The 21,466-nt window shown below is 43.0% G+C and overlaps 1 protein-coding gene across 10 annotated transcripts in view; it reads right to left on the bottom strand.

The window, feature by feature from the left end:
- NCALD (neurocalcin delta) overlaps positions 1 to 21,466 on the bottom strand; it is a 431,866-nt gene that overhangs the window by 385,823 nt on the left and 24,577 nt on the right. For 3 of the 10 annotated variants that reach the window (XM_087864692.1, XM_087864691.1, XM_045805848.2), the window contains exon 1: positions 1,450 to 1,570. The exons of 1 other annotated variant lie outside the window; for it this stretch is intronic. The gene's annotated coding sequence lies outside the window, so the exon portion shown is untranslated. Of the gene's footprint in view, positions 1 to 1,387; positions 1,571 to 14,558; positions 14,702 to 21,466 lie in introns of those variants that run through there. 6 more of the 10 variants (XM_087864694.1, XM_087864693.1, XM_087864684.1 and 3 more) reach the window with 3 other exon arrangements.

Raw genomic sequence — 21,466 nt, 5'->3', positions numbered from 1 at the left:
CTCACAGCCCCTCACCTAGCACACTTACAGAGGGGCAGTGGGTCCTCAAGGACTGGTGCTGACTGGTTGAAATGGGGGAGACTCCGGAGATAATTTCAGGGCTCTGGCTTGGGCACCTGAACATTTGGGTTTCAGTTTCTTGAGCCTCTTCCTCCTACGGAAGCCTCTCCCCAGATCTGTACTTAGCTCCCAGAGGTCCCCCTCCCATATACCCGCACTCCCACCATCACACCACCCCCTTCTCTTTGCAGTCCCTGCACCCTGCATTTTACCCTAAAACACAGGCATCTCCCAGACCGAGTGAAAAACCTCTCAAGCATGGCCAATTAGGTCTGAGAAACCTGGACGTAGAATCCTGCTCTAGGTAATACGGCTGCTTTAGTCTGTTATTTTTAAATCAGACAAAGCTTGGAAAACTTTGAGCAAGCTCGTGTGGTTTCCTTCTCAGCAAGCGAGACCTCGGCAGCCCTACTTCGGCGCTTCACGCTCGCTGCCCTGCGAACAGAACGCGTACCATCATTGGGGGCCAGCCTTAACAGCAGAAGCACACTTGACCGACCTGGCCTGCAGCTTCAGACAAACCCGCAGGAAGAAAGTGGCCCTGGCAGGGAGATATTCCCAGAGCCGAATGGCTTTCTTTCTCCGGGCTTGAAAGCTAAAGCAAGCATCTGCAGCAAGAAACTTGTGTATTTCCTGCGGACAGGGAGACCTCCTGCCCCTCCCGGGCTGATACAACCCACTTTGCACATCCTGCTTCTCTAGGAGCTAAAAATAAATCGGTATGCACTGAAAAACACTCAAACACATCTCCCCAGCACACCCCTTCCCGAGTCCCTGAGGGCAAGGGACGCAAATCTTTCAGGTCCTGAGTCCCAAATGCATGCTACTTCCTCCTCTGGGTTCCACTACTGCCTTCGGTGGCTCCCAAAGCCCCCTCCCCTGGCCCCCACACCCCACACACACGCCTCCTGTAGGCTCTCGGGGCCGACTCTGCAGGCGGAGGAACCAGCGAGTGCCCTCGACCCCAACCCCCGCCCTGAAGGGTTGCTCTAGAGGTCCCCGGGCCACCAGGCGCACGAACGCCCCCTTCCGACCCAGTGCGCCCCCATCCCGCGTGCCCCGCGCGCCTCGGCGCGTTGGTCTGCAAAGTTGCTCTCTCCTTTCCAGCCACCCATCCTCGGGGTCTTCGGCTTGCTTTTCTTTTCCCTCGAAGGCACTGAGGGCAGGACAAGGGAATTGACCGGGTGAGCTGCACGGGGAACGGCTGCGGCGACCGGGTCCCCAGGACGGCGCGGCTCCTCGAGCCCACCCCTGCGCCCGCCCGGCCCCGAGCCCGCGGGTCCCCCCAGCAACAGCTCCCGGCGCCGCCGGCCCCCCGCACACCCACCCTGGCTGCAACTCCGATGTGCCCTGGCTCCAGGGAATCGGAGGGAAGGCGCTGCGACTCACCGCCTCGGCCGCTCCCGGCGTCTGTGTCGCCGCCGGAGAGGCGGCAGCAGCAGCGGCGGCAGCGCCTTCCCTCCGCCCGCCTCCCCCTGGACAGTACCGCCGCCCGCCGCGCCCCCCTCCCCTGCCTCGCGCGGTGCCTGCCTCCTCGCCGCCGCCGACCCCCCTCCGCACTGCGACCGCGCAGGCAGCCTCTCCCGGGGGCTGGACTGCGGGAATGCAGGGGGGCCAGGAGGAGGCGCGCGGTTTGCAGGTGCAGTGGACGCCCTGCTTGTCCGGGTGCAGCCGCCGGCCCTATTCCCATTGTGCCCCCTTAGTCCTAGCCACGGCCCAGGGTTCTAGCCAGGCTGCACTCGTACTTTCCAAGGGGTGCCATTTGTTTGCGTGTTCGGGTCTTAGGAGACGAGATTCAACCGACCGCACCTTCTTTTAGGTTTTGATTAGGGGGAGTCTGGGGTCTCTGAAGCAATGAAGTTCAAGGGAACCTTGGGAGGACAGGCCCACATGGCGGAGGGGGGCTGTTCTTGCCTAACCAATATTTTCTCTACCCAGAGCCTTCTGTGAACCGTCTAGGCATGGCTTAACAAAAAACCCGGGAGGACAACCCCACTGCAGAATGTCTCCAAAGCTTCCATCTCAACTGCGGATGACGAGAAGCAAATGTCTTGTCCATTCATTCAACCCACCTTTATCGATGGCTGCCAACACGTGTTCCTGTCTTGCTGTTCTGGCCACTCGTGACCTCTCAAAAAGCCACTGTTAACTTCTTGTACTTGTCAACCCCAGTGACATTGCCAGAACCCACAGAATGTCTCAATAGCAACTCAAATTCATTGATTAAAAATTTTGCTGTTTAAAAATAACAGAAAGGCGCGTGTAAAGCTGTAACCGCATCGTGGCTTGTCCATGCTTGTTACGGTGATCACAAAATCTTCTCATATGACTAGTTGTAGAAATGACAGTCACCTTTAGTCCAACCACCCACCCACTCCGATTGGAAAATTAAGTAAAAGGTTCACCTAACCAAAGCCATTCTTTTAGTTTCACCTTAATTTCCACATCATTTACTCATTCTGGCAATGCTTGAAAAACAAAAGTTATGTGAGAGACCATTAAGCCATTACTGGATACTAGAACCTTTTCTTGAATTGAATTAGCAGATTAGCCCAGTGGTTTGCCTCCCTAGATACAAATTGGAATCACCTAGGAAGTTGGATTTTTGTTTTGTTTTGTATTGTTAGGCCTGTGCCTCCGCCCCCACGCCCCGGGGAGATTCTGACTTAACTGGTCAGGGGTGCACCCTTACTTAGGGATTTTTTACTTTGGCCCCTGGAGACTCTGAAGTGCAGCCAAGGTTAGCAAACCCGGGATTAACCAATCATCAAACAGGGCCTGAGGGAATGGGATGCAAAATAAGAAAGTTTTGATGCAGGGAAAGGTCTGAGCAGGCATTGCAAACCTCAGATGTCCCTAAAGCATTAAAAAGAGTGACAATGAAATAATTCAGACTGGGCGTACAGTGGCAAACTAGGGAGAGCATCGTGCCCTAAAGAGGGCAGTCCCATTTTTCAACGTGGGAAATGCAGATCTGGCGTGGATCAAGTTGGATTTTTTTTTTTTCATTTTGTTTTTCCTGGAGAAGCCAGGAATCCACATTTAATGTGAACTCTTCTCATTTTAAAATGTTGGTTACTAAGTTTTAAAATCTTTTAAATGCTCGATAGGCCAGCAAAGAAGAGTTTATAGGTCATAAGGGGGCCCCAGGTCATCAGTCTGTCAGCTGTTAAAACAGGCTCCTGGCTTGCAGACCTCACGAAGAACCCGGGTTGGTTGAAGGCAGTGGTGGGAAGGCGGAAGTGCTTGGAGACAAGGGTGTCTCTGAGATAGTGATTTAAAAACCCCCTTTATTTTTTAATTTTGCTTTAATGATCTCTGCTTTTTAAAAAGCTCCTTTGAGATATCACTCATATAGCGTACAATTCACCCATTTAAAATATACGATTTAATGTTTTTTTAGTGTATTCACCTGTTGTACAACTCTCACTACAATCAATTTTAGAACTGATCACCCCAAAAAGAAATGCTATACCTATTAGCATTCGTTCTCTTCTATCTCCCAGGCCCCAGTCCCTGGCAACAGCTAATCTACTTTCTATCTTTATAGATTTGCCTATTGTGACTGGTTCCTTTCACTTATGTTTTCAAGGTTCATCCATGTCATCAGTACTTCATTCCTTTTTAGGAACAAATAATATCCCATGGTGTGGATATAGTATCATATTTTGCTCACCCATTTATCAGTTGATGGACATTTGGGCTGTTTCCACTTGTTGGCGGTTATGAATAATGCTGCTGTGAATATTCATGTATAGGTCTTTACGCAGATGTATGTTTTTATTTCTCTGGAGTGTCTATCTAGCGCTAGAATGGCTGGGTCACGTGGTAACTCTATGTTTAACATTTTAAGGACGGCCACTCTGTTTCCCAAAATAGCAGCACCATTTTATAGTCTCATCAGCCATGTATGAAGGTTCCGGTTGATCCACGTCCTTGCCAACACTGGTCATTGCCACTTTTTAAATTATACCATCCTAGGGGGTGTGAAGTGGTATCTCACCGTAGTTTTGATTTGCATTTTCCTAATGGCTAATGACGAGCCTTTTAAAGATTCATGTAGAGTAAATGTTAAAGGAACGGCTCTGCAAATTTTGATAAATGCATGATTATGTAACCGCCACCACCATCAACATCCAAAGCAGTACTGTCACTCCAAAAGTGTTGTTACCCCTTGTAGTCAAGCCCTCCCCTGAACCCTAACGTCTGGCCACCAATGATGCATTCTTTGCCTCTACAGTTTTGTCTTTTCAAGAATGTCATATCAATGAAATCGTATGGTCTGTAGCCTTTCAAGTCTGGCTCTCCTCAGTTAGCATAATGCAAGTGAGATTCATCTGTGCTGTTGAGCACATCTGTGGTTTGTTCCTTTTATTGTATGAATGTGCGACAGGTCGTTGATTCATTCACCAGTTGAAGGAAGTTTAGGTTATTTTCAGTTTGGGACAATCGTGAGTAGAGCTGCAGTAATACTGGCCTACAGGCTTTTGTGTGAAAGCAAGTTATCATTTCACTTAGGTAAATACATAGGCCTGGGATTGCTGGAGCCTGTGATAAGTGTATGTTTACCTATTTAAGAAACGGCCTGTTATACGATGCACCTGAAACTGTATAATGTTATATGTCAATTATACCTCAATAAAACAGGAAAAGAAAAGAAACTGCCAAACTGCTGTGGAAATCACCCTCCCAACAGCAGTATATGAGCATTCCAGTTGTTTCGCATCCATTCCAGGACTTGACATTGCTAGGTTTTTGTTGTTGTGTTTTGCTTCAAGTCATTTTAAATGGTGTATAACAATTTTAATTTGTATTTCCCTAATAACTAATAATGTTGAGCATTTTTATATACTTATATGTCACCTATTTAATTCCATTGAAATGTTATTTTAAAATTTTTCTTACTTCTTAATTGGTTCATTTGCTTCCTTATTGTTGAATTTTAAGTGTCCCTTGTATGTACTGGATACAAACCCCTCGTCAGTTATGTGATTTGCAAGTATTTTTCTCCCTGTATGAGGCATGTCTTTTCATTCCCTTACCATGATCCTTCTCAAAGCAGAAGTTTGGATTTTGAGGAAATCTAATTTATCCATTTTTCCTTTATGTACGATCTGCATGGCACCAGATCTAACCCACCTAATCCCATGTCACACAGGTCACCTCCTAAAAGTTTTCTAGTTTGTCATTTTCTATTTAGGTCTATCATCCACTTTGAGTTCAGTTGTGCATAAGGCACAAGGGATGGGCTGAGGTTCTTTTTGTTCATGAATATCCAATTACTCCAACAGCATTTATTGAAAACACTGTTTTCTCCATTTAATCCTCTTGCACCTTTCTCAAAAATCAATCGACCCTACTTGTGTGGATGTATTTCTAGACTCACTATTCTGTTATAAAGACCTATGTGTCTGTCCTTTTGCCAGTACCACACCGTCTTGATCCCTGTAGGTTTCTAATGAGTCTTGAAATCAAGCAGGGCAAGTCTTCCAACTTTTTTCTTCTTTTTCAACATTATCTTGACTGTTCTAGTTCCTTTTCCTTTCCACATACACTTCAGAATCATCTTGTCAATATCTACAAAATTTCTACTGATATTTTGTGATGGCACCGAATCTATGGACCAATTTGGGGAGGATTAGGATTGTAACAATGTTCAGTTTTATAATCCACGAACATGATGACTATCTCCATTTAAATCATCTTTGATTTCTTTCATCAGTGTTTTGTAGCTTTGAACATAAAGATCCTGCACATTTTTGTCAGTCTTATAACTATGTATTTTTTTAAGTAGGTGCTGTTGAAAATGTAAGTTTCAATTCCCAATTATTGATGGCTTGTACATAGAAATGTGATTGATTTTTGTATACTAACCTTGTAACCTGTGACCTTGATAAACTAACTCACTCGTTCTCAGAAATTTTTGTGCATTCCTTGGAATTTTCTACGAAGCCAGTCATGGCACTGGTGAATAGAAATTTTTATATCTTCTTTTCCAATCTAAATACATTTGTTTCTTTTTCTTGTCTTACTGCACTTGCTAGAAGCTCCAGTTCTATATTGAATGGCCGTGGCAGGGCAATACATCCTTGCCTTGTTTCCGATCTTAAGGGAAAGTATTTAGTCTGATTAGGAGGGCACTTTGAGTTGTCTCCCTTGGAGGGAGTAAAGGGTGTATCCCCTATGTATTTTAAATTCTGTATTCTTTAAAAGCACCCACCATACCCACTCCTTAGGTGATTCTGATGTCCAGATAGATTTGAAGACGTACAGTCTAGAAGATAACTATACTCCCTTCTGGCTCCTAAATTCCCTGAGACAAGCTCCTTCGTTTAATGACAAATATTTACTCCGTGTTTTCTGGCATATAGCCAGGCACAATTTTAGGCACCTATATGGAGAAATTAAAGCTCAGTATGTGCTCTCACCAACCTTAAAGTCTAGTGGGAGACACACACCTAAGCCTGTGTTACAATGCAATGTAAATGCTCTGTGCACTCACATTACTTACTCTTAATTTTCTAGATCCTTGAAGAAGGAGGGATGTCTGCCTACTGAGTTCTTACTGAAGCCACTGTGCCTTAGATCAAAGCTATATTCCTCATAGCCACCTAAACGCCAATCTTTTCTGGATTTTGCCCACAGAGCTTTCCTCTTCATTATGGAGTTTCAGAATGTGTGGACTCCCTTTGAAACAATCTGATCCTGTCATCTTAAGTAAGATTTTAAAATTTCTCCTCGGATTTCTTTTTTTCCCTCTTCAATGTACAAGCTCTATAAAATGAGATTATTTCTTTTAAAGGTCTCTTTCTTCATCTCTAGTCGGGGATGATCATTTCCTCACACCTCACATGTAGATCATGTGTTTTCCCTCCTACATGTGTATTTAATAATATAGTCTTCATTTAATTATAGCTCATGCCCACTAGCTAAGGATATGCTGACATACTCCACCAAAAATCACAACATCACTGTGGGGGCTTGAGGAGAGAAGAGTTTTCGTTCAAATGGATTCTCTTCTGCTGCTTACACAGTACTCTCTTGATCTCCAACGTGCCTCTATGGAAAAGCAGACTAGTAACTTTCTGACAGTGGGAGCTGAATATCAGTTCTTTTTTAAATGTCCTCATTAATAATGATTTTCCAAAATAAATAATTTTCATCGATTAGTACATTTAATAATAATAATTTTGCTTAATGCGAAAGGGTTTCATAGAAGACAAAGAGTAACCAGTCCCCAAAGTTTGAAGAAAATGCTATAGGAGAAAATTATGCAGTTGAGAAAACTTTATGCATTCACTTTTCTTATGGTTAGGAAAAGACTCATTTTTCATAATTAATGGTAACACACTTTAATCCAGTCATTTATTGGGAAGCCTCTTCTGTGCCAAGCATGAGGGGGTTACAAAGATATATAAACTAGTTTCCCTACCATCAGGAAACTCTGTTTAATAGAGGAAAAAGATACATAAACAGATGTGACATTGCAATATTAGACACACAATGGTCAGGGAAGGACAGGCTTCTGTGGAAGTTCAGAAGAGGGATCTCTGATCCAGACCCACAGAGAGCAAACATACCTAAGTTCTAAAACAAAACTGGCGAACATTCACTGTTGCTGTGTGCTAGGGACTCAAGTGCATGGCATATATCAGCACATTCGATCTGCACCAAATGCCCACCATTACCCTGCTATCAAATAAGGCTTTTTGAAAAATTAGTGACTTGCCCAATGCTACACAGTTCTGAAGACACTGGGTTGGAATCCAGAATAAGGTCATTATACACAATAATGGCCCCTCAAAGATGTCTGTGTCCTAAATCCCAGGATCCGGGTATTTTACCCTACACGGCAAAGGGGAACTAAGATTTCAAATGAAATTAAGATTGCTGACCCACTGGCCTTAGATAGGGAGATTATGCTAGATTATCCAGGTGGGCCAATGCAATCCCATGGGTCCTTCGAAGTAGAAGAGGAAGGCAGAAGAAGAGTTGGGGGGGGGGGGCTGTGTGGGAGGTAGGGATACGAACTACAGAAAACACAAAGAGATGCAGCATTGTTGGCTTCAAAGATGGAGAAAGGGATCCCAGAGTCAAGAAACATGTCAGCATCTAGAAGCTAAAAAAGGCAAGGAAACATTTTCTTCTAGAGCCTCCAGAAAGGCAAACAGCAGGCTAACACCTTGATTTTAACCCAGTGAGACCCATTTCAGCCTTCAGAACTCCAGAACTATAAGATAATAGATTTGCATTTTTTAAGCCACAAGTTTGTGGTAATTTATTACAACAGTAATAGGAAACCAATACATAGACCCAACCCTTTCTCATTTCAAAGCACGAGGCCTTGCTTCTAGAACCCTCTTCCTGAGTTCTAAGTTAGAAGACTGTAAGCCAATATTTTTGCATGTATAGCTTGAAATATTTGGTCCTAAATTCCTTACCCATAGATCCTATGAGCCATATATACATATATTTGCAAAGTATGTTTATGATTATGTTGAAGGCCAAGACTGTATCATGAGCACATTTAAAGAACATTTAAATTCCAGGGTAATTTAGCAAATTCCAGGGTAATTAAGATGGTAAGATGATAAGACTCATCCATGTAGGAGCCCATTTGTTTCAAGAAATTTTTTTTTAAGATCTTATTTATTTATTTGAGAGAGAGAGCATGAGCAGGGGGAGGGGCAGAGGCAGAGGGAGAAGCAGACTCCCCACTGAGCAGGGAGCCCAATGCGGGGCCCAATCTGAGGACCCTGGGATCGTGACCTGAGCCAAAGGCGGACACTTAACCGACTGAGCCACCCAGGTGCCCTGTTTCAAGAAATTCTAATAAAACAATTTGGAGTTCACTGACAATGGAATTTGATCAATATTTTTCATGTCTTTGTGAAAAGTATGGAGGTAAAACTAATGATCTGACACAGAGATACAAAATTGGGGATTAAAGATCATGGTATTTCCAGGATTCTCTTATCTCATCGAACTACATGATCTCTACTGCTGGTGCTGCCATTCATACTAAAATGCCTTTGTTTCTGGCTCTAGTACACAAAGCAGTGCAGTAGTGGATTCATGCCCAGGAAACCCTCCATCGCGCGGAGCAGCTGGCCGAATAGGACATTGGAAGGGCCTGCTGCAGACCCAACTACGGCACCAGCTGGGAGACAACACTGAATGGATAAGGCAAGATGCAGTTATGCTTTAAGTTAACAACCAAGATAAAGCAACGTTTCCTAAATACGCAGAATATACGGTTCTAGGAAGCAAGAGGTAGAAATGAGAGTAGCTTCTCTCACTCTTGCACTTAACAATTCCCTTCAGAATTTTTGCTTGCCCTGCAACTTTGAACTCTGCTGGTTTGGAGGTCTTGGTTCTTAAGAGAGAAATGTTTCCACCATGAAACACAACGAAAGTTCCATTGAATTGGAAGCTGACATGCTTGGCCATTCTGTATTCCTTGTACTTCTGAACCAATAGGCAAAGAAGAGGATCACCCTTCCGGCTGGCATGATTTATCCCAACTACCAAAGGTGAATAGATTGCTACCCAATGAGAGGGAAGAGGATTATATCTAGAACCCGAGGAGTTCTCTGAGGTGCTTCTTAATACTCATGTATCCAAGAATAAAAGGTAATGGAAATTAAAAAAAAAAAATCAGGGCTATTGAGGATGCAAACCCTTTGGTATGAAAGTTTGAGTCACCCTTTCAAGTAAATAACTGATCAACTGAGATTCTGGCTAAGGACAAAGAAAACATGGAATAGTAGGGGGAGAAGGAAGTCCAACAGTTTCCTGTGGCCATTTATAGACACGAGGACTCTAACAGTTAGGCATATTTCCTTCCTCACTTGTTATGCGTATTTTGGGTACATATCTGTATATATTTGTGTATATATGTGGGTGTGTATACATACTAATATAGGTAATAATATAATATCTACTATAATAGTATATATTAATTATTAGAGTGTGTACATGTGTGTATTTGTAACTCCCTCTACTCCTCTCTTTTCCCTTATTATTATATACGAAGGTTGACGGTGTTAATTAACTTTATGATTCACCTTTAGGTAAAAAAAATACTCAGTCAGCACTGTGACTGTATTTCAGAAGTAATTAATGTAGCCTAGAGATATCTACGATGATTGTCTCATAAAGATTGATTCAATAACTTTTGAAATTTTTTATTCATTTTGGGGAGAAGATGAGAAATGTTTTTAGTTGCAAAAAAACTAGTTGTCTTTGTTAGGTGAAAGCATAAAGAAGTCTTTGTTATTGTGGGAAAGTTTAAAACGTGTAGAAAGTGGTTATGAATGCTGAGTAGCTAAAGGGATGAACTGTGTCAGTCATTAAATTTTGTGTATTCTGCTGGTGTTGGGTGGAGTGTTCTAGAAATGTCAATTTTATCAAGTCAATAGTGTTATTTGGGACCTCTATATCCTTGATGAATTTCTGCCTTCTTGTTTATTCTGTTAATTACAAGAGGAGTGAAGTCTCCAACGGTATAGAGAGTGGGTTAAAATTGAGAGACAATAGTTTAATAACTGACACAGTTTATCCCTTTGGCTACTCTCTCCTCCAAGCTAAAGAAAGAGAGAGGTTTGAAAAAAAGGAGGGAGTCCAGGGCTCCCAATGCTCCAGAGAGATTAAATAAGATGAAACCCACAAAGAGCTCGTTGTCCGGAGCCCTTCTGGTGAAGCGGGTAAGGCAGAGTTGGATCGTATTAGATGAAGAACTAAACGGAAGGTGGGAGATTAACGGAAAGTGGGTGTCAACTAAACTTTGGAGGGTGTTAGCTGCAAAGTGAAGAGGACAGAGGTTGGAAAAGCAAAGGGACTAACTTTGCCAAGAGTTTCCTGTGAGCTAAGCAGTTTGCTAGGTCCTATGTGTACTTGATTTTATTGCGTCCTTACAGCAGCCCAGCAAGGTATTATTGTCCCCATTTCATGGATGGACAGAGTAAGGCTTAAAAAGATTAAGAAACTTGCTAAAAGTCACACAATTAGGTGGGGCATCTGGGTGGCTCAGTGCGTTAAGCATCTGCCTTCAGCTCAGGTCATGATCCCAGGGTCCTGGGATCGAGTCCTATATCAGGCTCCCTGCTCAGCAGAGAGTCTGTTTCTCCCTTTATCTCTCCTTCTGCCTCTTCCCTGCTCCCGCTCGCTCTCTCTCTCTCAAATAAATAACAGTAAAAAGTCCCACATTCTGAAGACGGGGCACTAGCTTGATGAACGAGCCGCAAAGGCACTGTAGCACACGTGGGCTGACTTGGCCACTCGGCATCTACCACCCCCTTCTTCTGGTGACAAGTTGAATTGCAATAGGGAAACTGCACGTTCTCTACTTTTATCCCATAGACTTCAGGTAACCCATGAGTCGACACGTGGCCTAGGCTTCAATCAACACAGCATGTTTCACTCGCATTCTCTTTGCAATCATCTTTGGAAATAACACAAGGGCTGGCATGAATGGGGCAATGACCCAAATCCTTTAAAATCTAGGCCTATAGACACAATTCTGGAATTTTCACTTGAACTATCAGGAAAGCAGCTACTCTTTTTGGAGGGAAGATTAGAAGTGAGAAGCAGTTCTGAGTTCTACAGTCATCCCCACCTCTCCCCTGCCCTAAGAAGAGAGCCTAGCAGAGAATGAAACCAACACTACAGAAATCAGAACAGTGAGATGGACAGAAACCAGGTCCTGGTGACATTATCTGAGCCACTGAGTCCAGCTGCCCCTTAGTTAGACAACCCTAGATTTTCAACAATCTCCCAAAATCCCCTTTCTAGTTACGTTGGTTATAATTGATTTCCTGTCTCAACCTCAACTTCTACCTGAAAGAATCCTAATGGATATAAGGGTTCTCTCTCTGGATAGAGCTGACTTGAACACGTTTGTAGGTTGAAAGGAGGCTACTCGAGAAGAAAATTATTTAGGAGATTATAACGTAAGAGAAATGAATAGCAGTTATTTATTTAACTGAGGTAATACACATCATCTTATATTTTATTCCTGTTATATGTACACCCTTATTGCTATCCCGAGAAAGTGTCTCTGAGACAAAGTAGGAACTCATTATCCCAAAGAATGATTATATGCCATCCCATTTATTTATATGGCTAGCTCCTACTATGCCTTCAAGAATTAGCTCAGTGGTGTCAAACTCTAAAAGGATGTCCCCTTCATTTTTCCTCAACCCTATCCCACCCCCGAACTAAATTAGGGGCCTCTCTTTGACATCTCATAATGTCTCCTGCATATGGGGATCAGAGTCCTTTTAACAAGCCCCACATGGTCACTTGATTGCTAGAACCATGAAGGGCACCCCCTGGCTGTGGTAAGCTCCATTAAACCATGAGGGGGGCAGAGTGGAGAGGGAAGGAACTAGGTAACTTCTACCCTCTCAGACACCCTCTCTTCAACCCTACGTATGCTAATGAAAGAGTCTGCAGTTTATGGCTCTGATATAATGAAAAGCATTAGAACAGACTTGCTTTTGTGTAATGTCTACAGTGTGCTTTATTAACAGTCTTTCTGGTCTGGCTACACTTATCAAGCTTTGAGGCTGAAGGGAAAATAAATTGCACGTAATTTACATGAGGCTTAGGAAGAACCGTTTTCATCTGACTGCATGCGGTATTGTGGAGAGAGAGAAACAGGCACATACACGTAATTAGTTTCCTTTTAGGCTCCCCGCTTATTTCAGGGGAAAAAAAGCCTCCAACATTTCTGAGTTCTTACTTTTACCTGGTATGCTGCTGAAACTCAAAACTGATTAGAGAAGAAAGGGGTCCGTGCCTTTCTCTGTCTGTGGGTTGCCCTTTCAACAAATCCCCTGACATTTTCACTAGACTGAAGAGAGATGGCACAAAATGCACGAAGCCACGGCAGGACGGTGAGATGGGATGCAGGCAAAAGCTTTTCCTGGACCGTAACAGAATTTCATTGAGTACATTTGAAAATCATACATTTTTTTAAAGTACTTTAGCTCCGTCTAGCCAGTCACTATGAGGGCGAGGAGCACCGTCAACAACGTCTTCAGTTAAGTTGCCTTCAACTTGATTCTTTCCCCAATTCATCTAGGTTAACATTCACCACCATCAGCATAGAGTTTCAGAAGCGGAGAGGATGTGCAACACACAACAGAATGTGACACAAAGTAAGTAACATGTGAAATTGGCTTTGTGAATTACCAAGGGTGAGTCCTGGTTCTATTTGTTATGCTAAAGAATACTCCTCAGAAATTTTTCATTAAGATGAACACACAAAGCAAAGATCAACCACGATGCCCTCTCTCTGTTAGCCCAGGTTCTCCTGAAAGATGAACCTAAGGCAAGTATTAAGGTAGGATGTGTTCTTTGAGAAGTGTGAGCCTAGCAGGAGGTGAGGGGGAAGAAGAGTGGAACTGAGACACAGGAAGATACAAAGCAGTGCTGTGTGATTTGTGACTATGCTGGTTGGTCCTTTAATGAGTCACAGAGAGATGTTGCGGGTCATTCATCAGTTGCACTTGCTGGGGCTATGGGACTTTTCTAGAAAGGCTAAAAGAGGGACTAAACATCATAAAAGTCTATAGAAGGAAGAAAGAAAATGGAATTTATCTGCCTAGCTTACTCCCATCTCCCATTTCCTATTAGTTAAGGTTGACCCCATGGAGAGCTAATTCCCCTGCACTGCCACACTGTGCCATCGAAACCGCTGGAGCCCACTGGTAAAACCAGATTCCACGCCTGCACGACGGAACTCCATCCAGGTCTAGAAGTGGAAGGAGTGACTCAGTGCAGATGAGCTCTGTGTGTGAGGTATATGGTTCATAAAGGCCTGGGGTTTCAAACTGCGGAGCCCTGCTCAGGGTCTCCCGACTTCCCATTAAGAGGTGCCCCCGGTGATTAAGCAGTGTACTTGTGATGAGCACCGGGTGATGTATGGAAGCGCTGAATCACTATACTATACACCTGAAACTAATATTACACTGTATGTTAACTAACTGGAATTAAAACTAAAACTTAAAAAGAAAAAAAGATGTGCCCCTGACCAAGCTGCATTAGGGCAGTTCAAGTTGGAAAGCATGCCAGTCAATAATCAAATCTGATATTAAATTAAAATCTGTGGAGGATATGAAGATGTTTATAACTCAGTCCTTTCTCTTAAAATACCCAAATATATACAGAGAGCAGAGTTCTGGGCTAGTAAGTCTGTTGGCATTTCCAGGGCAGGGTACCTAAGATGAGGTAGATGGGGAGGGGCATCAGAAGTACACATAAGGATCCACTGCACCTCCTTGGCCAAGGGTTGATGTGTTAGTTAAGGCATTGTTGCCAAACGTCAAAACTTAGCAGCTTAAGATAACACACTTTCATCATCTTGCTGTTCCTGTGGCTCAGGAATCCATTTAGGGAAAATCCTTCAGGATTTTCATGAGGCTGCAATCAGCCAGAGGTGGGTCTCACCTGAACACTTAACTAAGGCAGGATCCATTTCCAAATTCACTTACCTGGCTGTTGGTAAGATTCAGTCCCTCGAGGGCTGTTGGGCCAAGGGCCTCATTCCTTGTTGGCTGTTGGCTTGAGGTTGCCCTCAGTTCCTTGCCACAAAGGCCTCTCCAGTATGGCAGCTTGCTCATCAAAGCCCTCAAGTCTGTGAGCAAGACACAAATCATGACGTGCTTTCACCTAGTCACGGAACTGACGTGCCATGACTTCTGCTGTATTCTACGGGTTAAAGCAAGTCACTAAGTGCAGCCCACACTCAAGGGGAGAGGATTACATCAGGGCATGAATATCAGGAGGTCGGAGACCGTTGAGGGCTATCGCAGAATTCAGCCCTCCACGATTAGATCGCACACGGGCAAGATTGACAAGGCCCTGAAGAGACTGACACTAGGGGACGCCTGGGTGGCGCAGTTGGGATTAAGCATCTGCGTTAGGCTCAGGTCCTGATCTCAGGGTCCTGGGATCGATGGCTCCCTGCTGAGCAGGGAGTCTGCTTGTGCTTCTCCTTCTGCCACCCCCCTCATGTCTGTCCCTCCCCACCTCCGCGCGTGCTCTCTCTCTCAAATAAATAAGATCTTAAAAAAAAAAGAGAGAGAGAGACTGCCCCTGAAGGGGCTGATAATGGGGAAAGCCCCAAATATTTAGAAATTAAACAACACATTTTTAAATAGGCTGGGGGGGTGGGGGTGGAATCACAAGGAAAATTGGAAAATATTTTAAACAGAATGATAGTGAAATTGCAACATATGAAAATTTGGGAGCTGTATTGAAAGCCATAATTAGAGGGAAAGTTATAACCTTAAATGCTTATATGAGAGAATAAGAAAAGGTTAAAAGCAATGACATAACTTGACACCTAAGAAAGATAGAAAAGGATGAGCAAATTAAACTGAAAATAAATAGGACAAACATAAAGACACAACAGAAATTTAAAAAAAAGAAATATGGAAAATTAATAAAACCAAAAATTGATTCCTTGAAGAGATCACAACTGATAAACCCTTAACAAATCCTAATCAAGAGAAAACCCAAATTACCAGTATCAGGATTGAAAGAGCGAGCATCACCACAAGAGCCACAACATTAAAAGTATGTGAAGAGAATAATATCAACAATTTTATGCCAATGTGTTCAATAACTTCGATTAAAGGGGCACATTCCTTTAAAATCTCAATTTACCAAGTAATGGAATTGGCATACGGCAGAAGCTTCCTTGGCCCCTGTTTTGGCACAAGATCTTAAACGGGGAAGGGAGAATTACAAGAAATGCTAAAGGAAGCTCTTCAGAATAAAAGGAAATGACACCATATGGTAACTCAGATCGACAGGAAAGAATGAAAAGCATCAAAAATGGTAATATGTGGATGAATATAAAAACGATATGTTTTTCTTTCTCTTCTCTTAATTTGTCTGAATTCATTTGACTTTTTAAGACAAAAAGTATAGCATTGTGTTGTTAGGTTTAAAATATATCAGGTATTACATTATTTCATGTATAAGAAATGTCCAGAATAGGCAAATCCACGGAGACAAAAAATAGATGAGTAGTTGCCAGGGCTGGGGGAGGGGGAGTGGGGAATGGAGAGTGACCCCTAATGGGTATGGGGTTTTTTTTGGGACTGATGAAAATGCTCCCTTTCCACAACCCTCAGTTTGTTTCCTGGAGTCAAGAGTCTCTCATGGTTTGGCTCCCTCTCTGATTTCTTCCCATTCAATTTTTCCTATAAAAGGGTGAATTTTATGGTATGTAAATCATATCTCAAAAAATGTATATAGAGGTAATATATATGGTAAAAATAGCAAAAAAGATGGTGGAAAATGCAACTGTACTACTGAAAAATTTCTACATCTTTCTTGAAGTAATTCAATAAAAAGTCTAAGAAGATTGTGATCAGTTAAAGATGTATGGTGTAATCCCTAGAACAACGAATGAAAAATAAATAAAAGGAGCTATAGTTTAAAAAGCCGAGGTGAAAATGCTCTGGTATTAAATTGTGGTGATGGTTGCACAATTTTTAATATATAATTTTTTAAAAAACCACTGAATTGTATGCTTTAAAAGGGTAAATTTTTTAAAATTTAAATTCAATTAGCCAACATACAGTACATTATTAGTTTTTGGTGTAGCGTTCAATGATTCATTAGATGCATATAACACCCAGTGCTCATCACATAACGCGCCCTCCTTAATGGCTCTTGTGGTGATGCCCCTCTTTCAATCCTGATATTGGTAATTTGGGTTTTCTCTCTCTTTTTTTTAATGTTTTTTTATTACATTATGTTAGTCACCATACAGTACATCCCTGGTTTCTGATGCAAGTTTCGATGATTCATTAGTTGTGTATAACACCCAGTGCACCATGCAATATGTGCCCGCCTTACTACCCATCACCAGTCTATTCCATTCCCCCTTGATTAGGATTTGCTAAGGGTTTATCAGTTGGTATATACCCAGAAGAATTGAGCAGGGACTCAAACTGACACTTGCGCACTCACATTCACGGCGGCACTTTTCGGAGCAGCCAAGTGGCAGCAAGTGGAAGAAACGCGAGTGTTCGTGCAGAGATGAATGGAGACACAAAATGGGGTCTACACATACAATGGGATATTCTGCAGCCTTAAAAAGGAAGGCAATTTGGACACACACTGTACCACAGACGAACCTTGAAGACATTATTTTAAGTGAAATAAGCCAGCCATGAAAGGACAAATACTACATGGTTCTACTTGTATGAGTTATCTAGAGTCGTTAAATTCTTAGAGACGCAAACCGAGACAGTGGAATGCCAGGGGTTGGGGGGAGGGGAGAATGGTGAGTTAGTGCTTCATGGATGTGGGATCTCAGTTTGGGAAAATGAAAAAGTCTGAAGATAGATGACAGTTGCACAGCAATGTGAATGTACTTGATACCATTGCAATGTATATTTAGAAAGCATCAAAATGGTAAATTTTAGGTTATGTATATTTTGCCACAATAAAAAAATACGACTCCAAAATGAAATGATTTAATGATGCAACTACTAAGTTCGGAGACAGAGAAGAAGAAGAGGAAGGATACAAAGAAGGAGGAGAAGAAGAAGGAGACAGAGACAAAGAAGAGGAAGGAGGAGGAAAACAGAGGGGGAGGGGGAAAGGGAGGAGGAGGAAGAGGGGGAGGAGAAGAAGAGAAGGAAAAGGGGGAGGGGGAGGAGGAGAAGAAGAAGAAGAAGGAGACAGTCCTGTGTGTACTGGTCGTGAACAATGATGAATATTTTAAATGCAAAAAGGGGGGCAAAACAATGTGAATAACATGTTACCATTAGTAGAACAAACACACAGACAAACACAAATATTCTTGCGTGTGTGTGTGTGTGTGTGTATGTGTATCTGTTAACAAGAACTATTTATAAATAAAAAATATAAACACACCTACATGACTAAATATGATAGAATATTTGTGGACAGGTGCACAGGTAGCTTGTAGAGTCAAGACTCTGGGGTGGAGAACTGATTGGCTGGCAGTCATGGTATCAGAAAAGTAATTTTTAAATATATATCCTTCCCCAATCCTTTGAATTTTGAATCATGTTCATGTGTTAATCATTCAAACTTTCTAAAACTATGTTTTTGATAAGAATTTGTGCCAAGCCCCTGCAGGACGCACAGCGTTTGGTAAGGCAGAAAGGAACGGCATCAGCCAGCTGATGCAATACATTGCACCAAGAGGCAGAAATGGGAACCTCCGTGTTGTTGCAGAAGCAAGGCGAACGAAGCATTCGGGCTCCCTGAGGATGACTGGGGGGCACCATGGGACGGTCCCCAGGATGGCAGGATTGACTGGGACCCGGCTGTAAGGGGCCAGCAGATCGGAGTTTATCTAGGGGGCAGAGCAGAACCCTGAGAAAGACTCTGATGGGGACACAAGACAAAGGAAAGGGGATCGAAGGAAGAGAAATCAGGCAGCAGCACACGCGGGTTTAACCTCCAGGGTGCGAGTAGGCAGTTCCCTGGGCTTTGGCGGGTTGACACTAGCAGAAGATAACCCGGGGAGGACAGACAGTGAGGGCATCAGAGCTCTACAGAAGAGGCCTGAGCCCAAGGGGAAAGTAAGAACAGGATCTTCTGCAGGCAGAAGATCCACAGGCCAGACCTCACAGGGAAGGAGGGTGTGGTTTCTCATCCCCAGTCGCAGGCTTTGAAAGCTGGCCATGCCTCAGATTCACCTAGAGAATGTTTTTTACAACACTGAGTCCTACTTCCTGTTCTAAATCTACAGAATTTGGAAGTGGAGTGGACGGGGGAGGCAGTGAAAATACAGATATTGATACCATCTCCACCATTAGCCCCTAGTGCAGACCACCGTCAACTCCTGCCAGGTGCCCTTCGGCACATGCATGTACTGGACTCCCACCTCCATCCCTGTCCCCTCGCCTATAGTCTATGCTCTTCTTCAGGACAGCCAGAGGAATCGTTTAAAACCCAGAGTTAGATCTTGTCAGTCCTCTGCTCAAAACTTTCAGTGCCTCCCTATCTCACTCAGTGTAAGATCCTAAATCCTTCTGATGGCCTAAAGGTCCCTCCTAATCTGAGCCCAGCTTCCAGTTCCTTCTCTCACCTCCTAAGTCTCCCTCTACCCCAACTCACTCATTGTTAGTCACAACTGGCCTAATTGCTCTTATCTCAGGACTTTGCCCATACTATTCCTTCTGCTTAATGGCTCTTTACCCAGATATCCTCCCAGATAACCACATATCTTCTTCTCTCACTTCCTTCAGGCCTCTGCTCATATGTAACTTTATCAGAGAGGTCTTCTCTGACCATCTGTCTAAAATAACATGTCCACATTCCCATCACCTCTATGACCCCCACTCCACTGTATTTTTTATAGCACTCATGGCCATCTGACATATTGTATATTTATGCGTCTATTTATCATTTATCTATGACTCTCACTCATCTTTATTTTTCTTCATAGCACCTGGGATCATCTGATGTATTATATATTCCTGTGTCTAGCTCATGTGTAAGCTCCATATGAGCCAATTTTTTTGTTCACTGCTGTATCCCCATGTTTAGAGAACATGTTAGTACTAGTACATATTAGAGACATAACAAATATTTTTTAATAAATGAAATTGTTTATAAGCTTCCCCAAGTGAGTCTTAGAGAACCACCCTGGTGTACAACTACCGGTGCAGCTAATATGAAGCAAATTCTCAGATATTAAAATGTGGATTTGGCACAGCATTTCTCTCAATTAGCACTGCTTCCATTGACATCTAGGGAACAGACACCGCACAAGGCTCTCCTTTTAAAGCTAGGCCTGGGGTAGGACATCTGCTCTGGGCACATCAGGGAGCAGAACTTCTGCTCATTTTGTTCCCTGTCTGTTCTCAGAGGCAACCACATCCCCCTTCCCATCTGGGTGGAAACAAGACTGCGTCACTGAAGCCCTTGCGAAGGGAGATGTGCCAATTCATCACAGGAGCCCCAGAGTTTGAATAATTCAGAACTTGTTGAGTGCTACTTTCTTTAGTTGTGAAATTTATCTTTTGGATTTTAATTTTCCAATTTGATAGCCTCAGAACTTAAATCACATATCCGAAGGAACCCAACAAAGAATAGAATCATGCTGAATAGGGGTGTACAGGTGGCTCAGTGGGTTGGGCATCCAGCTCTTGGTTTTGGCTCAAGTCATGATCTCAGGGTTGTGAGATCGAGCCCCAAACAAGGATCCCTGTTCAGCAGGGAGTCTTCTTGGGATTCTCTTCCTCTCCCTCTCCCTCACCCTCTCCCCCAGTTTACAATCTCTCTCTCTCTCAAATAAATAAATAAATCTTTGTTTAAAAAAAATCTTGCTGAATAGCAGTTAAAGGGACAACAGATAAATACTACTTTCTATGTATTAGAACCTCATCACTTACAAAAGGTTTCCGCAGATCTTATCCCACCTTGAACCTCTCAACACCCTGTGATGGAGACAGTCCTGGCATCAAGGCCCCTATTTTGTAGATGAGAAAACTGGAGGTCATAAAATTTGGTTGATTGTCAAATAAAAAATGAGTCAAAGACTTTGACAGCTCACCAAAGACGATACACAGATGAAAAGATGAAAAGATGCTCCATGTCATAGGTCATAAGGGAAATGTAAACTAAAACAACGATGAGATACCACTGCACACCTATTAGAATGGCCAAGATCCGGAACAATGACATCAAATGCTCAGTGAGGATGTGGAGAAACAGGAACTCTCATTCATTGTTGATGGGAATGGCAAAATTGTACAACCATTTTGGAAAACAGTGGCTTCGTAGAAAACTAAACATATTGCCATCATATGATCAAGAAATCATGTTCCTTGGTATTTACCCAGAGGATTTGAAAACATGTCCACACCAAAACCTGCGCACAGATGTTTATAGCAGTTTTATTCTTAACTGTCAAAACTTGGAAATGCTCAAGATGTTCTTCAGAAGATGAATGGATAAATAAACAGCGGTCCATCCAGACAATGGAATATTATCCAGCACCAAAAAGAAATGAGCTATCAAGCCACGAAAAGATATGGAGGAACCTTAAATACACACTACTAAGTGAGAGAAGCCAGTCTGAAAAGGCTGTGAATCATATGATTCCAACTATACAGCATTCTGGAAAAGGCAAAACTGTGGAAGCAGTAACAATATCACTGTTGTCAGGGGTTAGCAGGGAGGGAGGATCAGTAGGTGAGCACAGGGGACTTTTAGGACAGTCAATATACTCTGTATGGAACAGTAACGATGGGTACATAGCATTACACTTTTACCCAAACCCACAGAATTTACAACACCAAGAGAGAACTCCAATATAAACTATGGATTTGGGGTGATTACGATGTGTCACTGACGGTCCATCAACTGTAACAAATATACCACTCTGGTGGGTGATGTT

Source organism: Ursus americanus, chromosome 9 (genome assembly GCF_024610735.1).
Source record: "Ursus americanus isolate L20-20 chromosome 9, mUrsAme1.1.p, whole genome shotgun sequence".
Lineage (NCBI taxonomy): Eukaryota > Metazoa > Chordata > Mammalia > Carnivora > Ursidae > Ursus > Ursus americanus.
This window is presented reverse-complemented; position numbering and strand designations above follow the sequence as displayed.